At 35.9% G+C, this 11,905-nt stretch overlaps 1 long non-coding RNA gene across 1 annotated transcript; it reads left to right on the top strand.

The window, feature by feature from the left end:
- Nucleotides 1-1,773: 1,773 nt before the first annotated feature.
- Nucleotides 1,774-5,448, top strand: LOC148216632 (uncharacterized). The gene is made up of 3 exons (XR_015795049.1): nucleotides 1,774-1,895; nucleotides 4,192-4,233; nucleotides 4,955-5,448. It is a non-coding gene; the product is annotated as an uncharacterized LOC148216632 (long non-coding RNA).
- Nucleotides 5,449-11,905: the final 6,457 nt, after the last annotated feature.

Here is an 11,905-nt window from a genome sequence, read left to right as displayed (position 1 = left end):
TTCTTCATAGTTCCTTTTAAGAAAAAAAAGGGGGGGTTAATTTACATTAGAAAAGTATAGTTTCAGTTAAGGATACATTCTCAACCTTGGGAAATCAATCCATCTGCTTCTATTGTTAATTATCACTGAACGTAAATCATTATATGTTACTATTTCATGAAATTTCTGAACCTTTGACCTACTTTCTTAGAAGTACTATACTCCCCTTTGTTCTGTATATGTACCAAAATTTTGAGAAAAGAAAAGAAAAGAAAAAAGAAAAGAAAAGAAAAGAAAAGAAAAGAAAAAGATTCCCCTTGATATTTCTGTGCGTTTAGTTGGAAATGCTGACATAATTAAGGCTCCTTAACTATATAGCCTAAGGGTCTAGTTGCATACATTTGTTCATACATAGAGGTAAGGCTGGGTGAATCTGAAAATTTGAATTTTACATTTTTTTTTCCTTAGAAAAGAGAAGAAATAACTCTTAGCTACATTCTGCCAATGTCTAAATTCATTACAGATATGACTGGGAGGAATACATTGGGTAAGTTAGCATTCAAAAGTGAACCAAAAAATTTATCTCCCCATTCCCTTGTAGAATGTATTTTTGTCAAAAGATAATTACATAGAGTTTGGAAGTAGGGATAGCAAGCACATATTCACTATACAAGAGTAGGAAGCCAGTAATGATTAGAGTGATACGTTAATATTGAAAAACAAAAACAAACCTGTACAGAGTCATATATCTTCCTGGAGATTGTCCCAAATTAATGGACTTCACAGGGGACATTGTCAGAATAAAAATGGAGGGGAATGCATTACACACTCCCTTCAAATTCTGGAGGAAAGACAGAATATAAGTGTAATAAATAAGCATACATGAGAACAAACTAAAATATTGGAAGCCATGAATGGCAATTTAGAAAGTGTGTTTCTATGTGTGTATACACACACTTCTGTCTCAACATGCATCTGTATGAATCATTACTATATTTTATATTGGTACATTTCATTTTTCCAAAAGGAAAAAAAAAAATCCTCTTTCTAAAGCTATTTCAAAGATTGTTGTCGCTGTGTCTTTAAGCTGAAATCCACTGTTTCTAAATAGCCACAATTAACATAACATTTGCTTATAAATGTATTTTATTAAAATCAACAGTCGATTGATTGAACCAAGAGAGTCCAGAATTTCAACAAGTTATCATTATTAATACTGAACAGGCCTTTGGAGCACGTGCTACGCATATGCGCAGAAGCCCCATCTATCAAAGTGGAGAATTATACTCACCCTGATTTTTGAAAGCTGTGTTGGGACTTTGTTTCTTCAAAAGCACTTTGAAGAGATTAAGTATATGGATTTTTAATATCTTTAAAAACAATTTTTAATATTTTTAATTTGAATATTGGCTCCTACTCCACCATCAAGATTTAATTAATCATAGGGACAATGTATAATTCCATCATTAATATATAATTGATATATAATAATATAGTTATTATTAATAAATATTAATAAAATTATACTATATATAAATATTTATTTATTTGAACAATTTGTATGGCTGCCCATCTCATAGCAAAAGTTATTCTGGGTAGTGTACAAATTATAGCCAGTGATTCAAACAACAATCCAAATGATATATGTCCAAGGTCATTAAAAGGATATCCAACTTACAATATAAATAACATTAGCTGGCAGAGCTCACTTAACCTGCTAGTCCAAATGCCTGGGAAAACAGCCAGGTCTTTAGTGTCTTGAGAAAGTCTGACAGGGTTGAGGCTATCCAGATCTCTACAGGGATGCTGTTACACAGAGCAGGCATCTCAACAAAGAAGGCATGATTCCTGGATCTGACAAGATGACATTATTTCATAGAAGGAATGCGTGGCATGCCCTTGCTGGAACTCATGGGGTAAGCAGAGATGATGGGAGACTATGCCATGTAGGGCACTCTAGGTGATGACTAGCTCCTTGTATTGCACCCAGATGCCCACTGGGAGCTAGTGCAGCTTACAGAGTAGTGGTGTTATATAGGCATAATGAAGAAGTGAAAAAATGCCTGGGCTGCTGCATTCCAGACCAACTGTAGTTTCCAAATACTCTTCAAGGACCACCCCATGTACAGTGCATTATAGTAATCCAAATGAGAGGTGATTATGGAATGAATCACCATGAGTGAGACTTCCTGGTTCAGGAACAGGGACAGTTGCTGCATAAGATGAACCTGTGCAGAGGTCTTCCTGGTTGTGATTTTCAGTAGATCTGTGAGTCCAAGAGGATCCTCAAAGTGTACACTAGCTTTGATTGCAACAATGCAGAACTATTAAGAGTTAAATATGGAAACTGTCCAGATCTGGGGGGGGAGGGCTTAAAACTCACACCAACTTGGTTTTGCTAGGGTTGAATCAAGGCCTGTTGTTGTTGTTGCTATTCATAGCATACCATAGTAAATTGAAAATCCTGTTAGCCTGGGATGCAGAAGAATCTTCAATCTGTGGTATTCTAAATAAACCTCTGTGTGACTCACTACTGGGCAGTGTGGCTTAATGTGATGGGATTTATCCTAACAACATCTGGAGAGCCATAGCTACCCCACTTGTGTTCTTTACTGATCAACACAGTAACAGTTTTGGTCAGGAGCTTTATCTGGTAAGGGTTGTACATTCAAAATATTGTTTCAGATTTCTTCCAAAGTTAATGTTTAGAAGTATGAACTTTTGTGTAGAGAAAAACAGTGGGTGTCTAGAGTATGTCTAATTTTGGGAAATGCTTGCCAAGAAAAGGGTTTGATTGTACTTCCCTCACTGTTTCACTGAATCGCCCTCTCTCCAATGTAGATAGTAAAACAACAAGAAGAAGGCATAAAATGCTACAGTTGCCACAAATGTCATTTTCTTTCAAATTTTCTGTAGCCTAAGGAATTCCTATAAACATCACTGATTCAAATGCACATTACAAATAATCTAGCTGCTGTTTTGTTCTTTATTTTAATTTCATAAATCTGCCACAATAAATTTCTTACATTATAAATTGTAGTTTGAGCTATCTTTTTAGAAACATGGTATTTGCAGGAAAAGGCCTCCAGAATTTATTTCCTTGGTATAGTTACACTGGATCCTTGTAAGTTTATATCTCTCTATTTCTCTCACATTAGCACATCCCTTACAAACTTCCCTTCATATATATTTGCCATGTATTTTTTTTATATAAAAATGTTTTTAAATTATATATCTAGCTCTCTTAGATACAGAAAGAAGGGACATCTGCCACAAGCCAAGATTTTGTTAAAATTATGAAACATTCATTGTGATTTCACAGCCAAAGCTCCATCCCTTATGGACTTGAATTAAATGTTGTGTACAAAAGGGGTGGAGTTTGCATCCCAGTGCCACAATATACATTTCTTTATTTGTCTCTTCCCTTTGTTGCCTCTAGAGATCCCTGTGACATTAAGCTAAACAAGAGAATGGGGCTGCATACAGGGACATCTGTAGAAATGACAATGGCATTTGCAACTGTGCTATGGAAACCCTTCCCCTTTTATATGTCTGCTTATGTTTCATGTATATTTAAAAGGGTGGGGCTTCAATCACTGGCTTGTGACCACCATCTTTACTTTAAACTCCCTTGTGGATGCTGCTGGTGGTATGGTATGGATGGATTCTATGAAAAATATAAATATAAAAGTTTGATTGTTGTAAGCTATTCCCCATGGCATGTCACACAATAAATTGGAAAACACTAAGTTATGTTTTCCCCCCTAAAAACTCATTTTCTTCTGGGTATCAGTTCCAGTTTACAAAGGAGCTTTCAGGGTTTCATTAGATAATTGTTTAGGGAAAAGAACTTTATTGGTCATGACAAATGCTTAAATTAATAGACATACTTACAAGCAATTCAACATTTTAGTGATCATTGTACTTCTTTGTTCTTGAGTAAATTACCTATAATGTAAGGATATATGCAATCTGAATATTATATATTAAAAAGTCAATAGCTCACATTTGACAAACTATCACTCTTCCCACTGATGAATATCCAATGTTCCTGTTACACCATTGGGACAATCACAAAATATTATCCCACTTTTTATAACCTCCTTAAACAGGCAATCTTCTTCAGATATAATGAACATGAATTCTTGATTCTCAACCATTTTTTTGTTTTTCCACATAAAAACAATGGAAACCCACTGCTATATTTTTCAGATGAAGAAGAAGAAGAAGAAGAAAATAAAATGACAGACTCTGGTGAGTTGCTTCTTTCCTTCTTTTATTTTTTATCAAAACTCACCACTTCTTATTCATGTTCACATTATGAGGGTTAACAATGGACAGTAAGTAGTGAAATCAGATCTAAGTTTATGTTTCTAGTCTTTGGAACTTGCTTTGTTCATATAACTTTTTAATTTTATTTTTTGAGGAATAGAACATGGCAGAAATACTAGCAATGGAAGAGAGGCCAGAATCACTAAGGACATTTAACAGAACAAGTTAGCTTGTCCAGGGTTGGAGGCCTCAGCAAGTTCTGTTTTCAGTCAGGCTTAATTTCCATGTTGTCAAAGCTTGACTGGAGATATTGACCAGATGGGCAAGACTTATAAGTTAAAATGGCAAACAAGGCCAGTACATAGAAGGAAGATAGTGGTGTGTTTAGCCAAACTAAGGGTTTAAATCAATTTATAGTGGAGTTGAATGGTAATAGAGCTCTATAAATTCTCAAAGTAGAGAAAGAGGGAACATAACAGCATTATTCAATTTGATGGACAAAAATTGGTGGTGAATCTGAAAAGAACATTGAAAAGATTCCATATTCTTTTCAGGTAGAAATGGAAGAAGTATAGAACAATCACTGACAGGATTCCAAAGGGGAAAAAAAGAAAACAATATATTAATAGATGTATATCCTGCTTTTATTTTGTACAACTCAAGGGGGGATACATAATATTCTACCCTTCTATTTTTTCCACAGCAACAATCCTGGAAGTTGTCTGACCCAAAGTCATCCAACCAGCTTTCATGCCTAAGAGAGGACTAGAACTCATGGTCTACCAGACTGTAATTCAGTGTCATATCTCATACTCTCATACACACACACAAACATCCACACACACACATACATTGATGCACGTGCATATACACACGTACACACATATACATACATGTACACACACATATACATACATACACACACATACCTACTGTAAACACAGAAGGTGAGCAGAACAATTAATTTTATTTACACAAAGCGACATTGTTACATCCTCACTTCTATTCTGTTGATTTGATTTCCATGTCTGAAAATTATACTGTTCTGTTAGTCTATATAACCATTTCAGCAGAAAAGCACCTTAAAATAGCATGCTCAACAAACCAAATAAAATCTTAAGTAAGGTTCACTTTTTTGTTTGTGACTAACTTGTATCAAACTGATTGTACCTACTTTTTATTATCTTATCATCTTACTATAACAGAGCTCTGTTTTGCATTAAACAACAGTTCCATTTTACCTTTCCAGTTTTGCCTCCATTATGAAGTCAGATGTTAATTGTGTAAACTATATTTTTATCATCCAAAAAACTCTAATTAAAATAAAAAGCTAATAAGAAGAATTTTAATTACTCCTTGCTAAAGAGGTACTTATAAACAGAAATTTTCCAATTACCGCAGCAAGGATGAAATAGAAGAATAGCAATGACTTCTTCTCTTGGCTGTCTGAAAACTGTTTTATTTAATATCCTGTGAGACAAGACTGTCCCGACAACCAAATGATACCTGTTGCATGCCATGCAAGTGTGTTTCTGGAAGAAAGGTTCCCCCCCCCCATCTGACCCCTCCTTTGAAAGAAACACAAGAGGACAGAGAGCCTCTGAAATACGGTGAATGCGGGCCCATGATGGCTTTTTAAAAAGAAGATTAAGGAAACTTAAAGAGGTTCCATCTCTAAAAAGTTTCCTTCCCGCCACTACCCTCTCTGAATTTTGATTTAATCCTCGGAGAAGGCATGGGGAAAAACAATAACTACGCAATGTCTCTCACAGGAAACAAAGAAACTCACTTTTGGGACAGGGGGCAGGTTACGGCCTGTTTCCACATGTCATCTCTATAATTTTATATCTTCTAGGAAAAAGGTTTGTCTGGGTACTGAACACAGCAAATTCATTTTAAGATTAAGGAACCAGAGTATTGAATAATCATCTTAAGGGTTAATGCCAGCCTGTTTAAAAGTGTCTATAAATAGGCCATGGTTAGAAAAACCTAAAGAGAACTGAAGAGAAATTGCAATAAAATGATCATCTATCCTACTTGTACTTAAAGTTAGTATGCACAATACCAATGTAAAATGCACCGCAAGATACTAGAAGAAGTGCATTGGCCATAATTAAAGTCCTTGTCACTTTGTATGATCAGGAAGAAGGGGCAAATCGACTTCATTCTTTTTCCATTTCAGTATCAGTTGTCATTTTTTTAATGACTCACATGAAATTTGTATGCCTTTTGTGCACATTTTCCAAATATATACAGTACATGTTTGTACTTACTTTTCCTAATATATTTTTTCAAAGTAATTTCCTGTAATACATATTGTATTTATATGTTTCATCAATAGACATAGCTTTATGAATACTTTATGTAATGTACTCTTGTTTGTTTATAAGCTACAACAAAAATTTGGAACAGTATAAATAACTGAGGATAATTGGCTTTCAGTTTGTGCATAGGTCTAGGAAATGAAAATTTGATAAGTTGGAATTAAAATGCAAACAGAAGTCGTTCCCTAGGGACAGTCAGTGCCTCTGTGGGTCCAGTGGGGAAGGTTTTTCTTTTCCTTTCTTTTTTTTCAGCGATGACTGTAAGGTTTCTAATCTTGGCAGATTTTCTGGGGGATGTTGGGGCTTGCTTCCAGAAAAGAAGCTTTAGAATATTTGTTTTACAGAAGCAGTAAAATGTGACGCTTCTGTAAATGCCGCAATGCTTGGATCCTGCCCAATGAGTTTTATTAAAATAGTTTATTTTCTTGGTGTTTTCATATGCTTTGAATCAATAGACACAATGGCCTTATCTTCAGAGAACTACATGAAGAAGGAATCTCAAGAATGTGCTTCATCATACAGAAGAATAGATGACATTGTGGGAAAGTTTCAATTGTACATATTGCACTGCACAATTGAACAACCTTTTACACACTACAAAGTAAATCTTACCAGTATTTAGTTCATCAGAACTATGTATACACAATTACATATCTACAGCCATCTAAGCCACAACCATCACACTTTCATCATGTGAGCATTACACAAGGGCGGTAATGTTTAAGATAGGTAAAATCTATTTGCTGTTGATTAATGTTTACATACCATCTCTGAATCAATTGCCCACAGATCAAATCCGTACAGACTAAATTTGAAATGTATATCAAAGACCTGCAGCACTCTTGTCCAGAAGCACGTAGATATGGTTGCTGGAGACTTCAATGCTAGAATGGGGAGAGACAATATTTCACTATAAAGTTCTACTGTTTCCCTTGTTGTGACACTGAAATAACAATGTTACCACCCTGACAAATTAAGAATAATGTAGGTAATTATGCAGGTTGGTGTTTGGCCCAAATATTTTGATATTTTAAATTTACATTTGCTCCGTGGTGTTATAGCAGATCACTATCCAGCTGAATGTACTTTTGGGGCTTGGTCAAGATTTTCTACAATTGACTCTGTAGCATTCTTTTTGAATTTGTTAACTCAGATTTAAAATGGCTAATTGCCCTCCGAGCCGCCATCTTCTAGATAAACTACATTTGAATTGTTCAAGAAGTGTTCTTTTCCTAGAAAAAAATGACTTTTCAAACTCAGTGTTGGAGGTTCAGCATTCTTGTGCAAGTTGGTCTCAAAAACTGCAGAAACAGTTTATTGCTGCAGTTAATTCAGAACCACTTCTTCATTTACATTCTACTCTGTTAGCTTCTGAAGCTTCTAGCAGTATCCTGGACCATTAAAACAAAATAGTGCAACAACTGCAGCCAGCTTTAATTGCAAGGAATTTACTGAAAGATCAAGGTCTGTCTATTGTTCAAAGACCTGGTTTGATATAGACTGTATAAATGCCAAAACAGCTCTCATAGATGCATATCGAGAATACAGAGACCACCCATCATCTTTTCCTTCACAGAAACAAAATCAATATAAACAACTGCTCAAAAATAAATAAATAAAAATACAAGGGTGGTCTGGCAACAACTAATTACTGCTGCTCAATCTGAAAATTCAACAATGTTCTGGCATCCTGTTGCATCACTCTCATTCCAAGGGTCACCTCAATTTGATTGTCTTATACCTGAAGCCATGGGGGAGGAATACTATACATAGGGATGAAGAAGCCACTCCTATGTTGAATCTGGATACAGACCTCCCCCACCCCAGTGGCCACCAGTAACCTGTATGGAAATAGATTTGCTGGTAAAGCATCTAAAGCCTGATAAAGTCCCTGGGTATCTTTATAGAACAATCTTTTTTTTTTAACGTTAATTACCTCTTTATAGATCAGAATGATGTGCTGTCTTACAATATCACCAAATTCTGTTTAATATCTGGAAAGATTCATTAGGACCTTGCAAGGAACAGTCCAATTTGATTATATTTTTATTTAACTTTAGTTGTATTTTTATTATTTTATTTACATGAGTGCATTGTTGAAAGATCTGAAAGGCCAGGTTAGGGATAGATCATCATGGAAAAATCAATCTATGTGGTTGCTTAGAGTCAAAAATGACTTAATAGCACATTAAGTCTATCTATCTATCTATCTATCTATCTATCTATCTATCTATCTATCTATCTATCTATCTATCTACTCTTTAATTGAAAACATTTATTTTGCCCCATCAGTAAACATAGCAATTGATCAAATCTTTCACTTTAATGATTTAAATAATCATACATTGAAAATCCAAAATTGACAAAAGGCTTATTATTGCTGCAGGACTGGGAAGACACACCAGGGCCCGGTGACTGAAAGACCTTGTGATCCAGGAGGCTTTGTAATCCTCATCTTTAGACCAGAAAAGTCCTAAGCATGCTCATAAGCCTCTCATCCAACAGGTGCATTGTACTACAGATGTTTCATAAGAGAAGGGACAGCCTTTCAGGCCTACAAGCACTTGCTATTAAAGACCAGGAACCCTTCAGATTCCATCCTCCTTTAAACAATCTGCTCTTACTGGGCCCTATTCATTTTGAAAATTATGGTTTTTTTCTGGAGAACTTTTGGAGCTAGACCCATGATCCTATGCAACTGTTTCTAGTGGCTTCTACATATTATCCAAGTGCACTGGTTCTGTGAACCACTAGTGCTTGCTTCAGTTATTATAATTCTAAAGCAGTAGATTAATTTGAAAACTTTTAAAAGAACTCAGAAAAAAGTCAAGCAAAAACCATTTCTGACCTGTTGCCAAGAAAACTACATGAATAAATGTGTGCAGACAACAAAAGCCAACCTTGATACATACTCTCCCTCTTTTAAGTCCTATGTAATCTCTACATGCAAACAGGGTGGCATGTTAGCTCCATTCTGCCCGTCTCCATTCTTGTAGCTTTCTACATGTGAAGAGTATGTGCAGTAGAAACCTTCATCTATCTGAACACATTCTTCCAAACTTATTAAAACTGAAAAGGCAGAATGAGCTAACTGCTACTACCCTTCTACAAACACCCCTTTCTTTCTACTATCTCTTATGCCAAGGTCATTTTTTCTACTCTATTTGATATACCAAAGACAGCCCCATAAATGTTTGGGGAAATGTGTTTAAATGGATCAGTTTGACTCTTTGAATGAAAGAGGAATCTATCAAATCTCAAACACTGAACAATATTTGGTTTTATTTATTTATTTATTTATTTGCAGGTTGGATACCAAAAAAGGTAAACATAAGAAAAGATACCAAGAGAGTTGTAATTAATAATACTAGTGTATTAATGAAAATCCAGTACTTAGAGCATTGGAGAGATTCCTCCTGCAACCTCCACAATAAGCCAAAGTGGTACGGAGGAACTGCCATGACTATGCACTTTGTGGGACAGATCCTATAGCCCCCATTCCTCCCAACCCCCAGAATGCTCACCATATTCAGCGGAAGATTAACCCAAAGGAAATTAGATGTCCTATGTATTTAGACTGTATCATTAAAGAGCAGAAGGAAGAGACATAAACAATGAAGAATAGATATAGAAAAGTGCATACTAGTGCAGGCAGTTTGCCTCATTAAACCATTTAGTGGTGAGGTGCCAGCTGTGCTGGACGTGAAAGGAAATACTTATTAAGGTCAGAAAGGGGAGCTTATTAGTTTGTGGCTCGCACTTGGTAAGCAAACAACTTGCCACTTAGGAAAGCAGCTGAGGAAGAACGTACTTGTTTACGCAATCTCTCTTCTTGGAATTAACTGAAAAAGCAGGTCAATCACAGGGCAGATGGATTCCCCTTTTATATGTGAGACTTGGGACAAGTCCCCCACTGTCAAACTCTCCCATCCCCATAAAAGGGCACTGAGTTTTCCCCATTATAAATCCTATTATAATAAACTATTATTATGACAGTTTTCTATTATAATAGAAAATTGGATTTCTATTATACATAGAAATCCAATTTTCCAGAAATCTAAATCTTAAGAAAACCATGTTTGGATAGATAATAATTTTTAATGCACATAATCGATAACCAGATATATAAAATTTAGTATTTTAGTATTGGGGGGGGAGGAGTTTGCAAAACTCAAAGAAATAAATAAAACCCATGTGTCATCACTGCTATGTGAGCTGCATTGGTTACCAGTTGGCTTCTGGGTGCAATTCAAGGTACTGGTCATTTTTGATTTTGCCTTTCAAAACATTGGCCCTGGTTATCTGAGAGACAGCCTATTTTGAATTGCACCTCCCTCCCTGCTATGTTTGGACAGAGTGGGTGCACCCCAGGTCCCATCAATTAAATGTTGTCACCTGAGGGACTGAGGAAGTGTGCCTCCTCTGTTGCAGTCCCTGCCCTCTAGAACAGCATCTCCTCAGAGATATACATGGCTTCCCATCTCCTTGATTTCCAGAAGTCTCTTAAGATCTGGCTCTGTTCCCAGGCCTGGGGTTAGGGTGCTTGTGGAGACCTTATTGTGTAGGCTCTTGCATGTTGGGGAGTGTTGTTTTGATCTGGGCAGTTGTGTGGTTTGGGTTTTAAACCTAGGTATTGGACTTATTCTCTTCCATTTAGAGTCTTCTTGCAGTTGGGCAGCCTTAACAAATCCAAATTGAAATCCATCAATAAATAAAACAAGTGAAGTCTTATCCCAAGCATAACACTGGGCAAGAGTTCTTTGTTTTTCTTAGTCATTTCAGACCTGTAAGTTTCATTTTCACCTGGAATTTAGCAAAGGAAGACACAAGAGGTCAGAGGTTACCAAATGATATTCCTATGAAAAAATAGAGAGCAGAAGACCAATCTAGCATGTGAAGTCAAATCATCCTCAAGGGAGTATTAAGCACATGATTCATTTTTGCAAAACTTAATTAATTAATTAACAATAATAGTAATAGGCCCCTTGGGTGCAATCCCAAAACATCTGGAGTACCACTTGAAGACTATTGCATTGACAAAATCACCATCAGTCAATTGCAAAGGGCAGCTTTACTTGGAACAGCTTACATCCTATGACAATACCTTTAACATCATCAAACAACATCTGCCTATCCAGGTCCTTGGGAAGGGCTTGATAGGTGGATAAAAATGCCAAATCTAGTCTAAATGTTTGGCTGATTATATGGCCAACCATAATAATAAAAAAATTAAAAATCAGCAGTGCTAGGAACAAATTATAGGAAGATTTATAAGAGGGTCATTGGGCTAGATAACTAATTGCTTATTTATCTGTATTTAGTTATATGTT

This window comes from Python bivittatus, unplaced genomic scaffold, assembly GCF_059951505.1.
Source record: "Python bivittatus isolate LINGU-HERP-01145 unplaced genomic scaffold, Pbiv_v1 ctg000080_np1212, whole genome shotgun sequence".
Classification (NCBI taxonomy): Eukaryota; Metazoa; Chordata; class Lepidosauria; order Squamata; family Pythonidae; genus Python; species Python bivittatus.
Note: the sequence above shows the minus strand (reverse complement) of the source record. Positions and strands in the feature narration are given on the sequence as shown.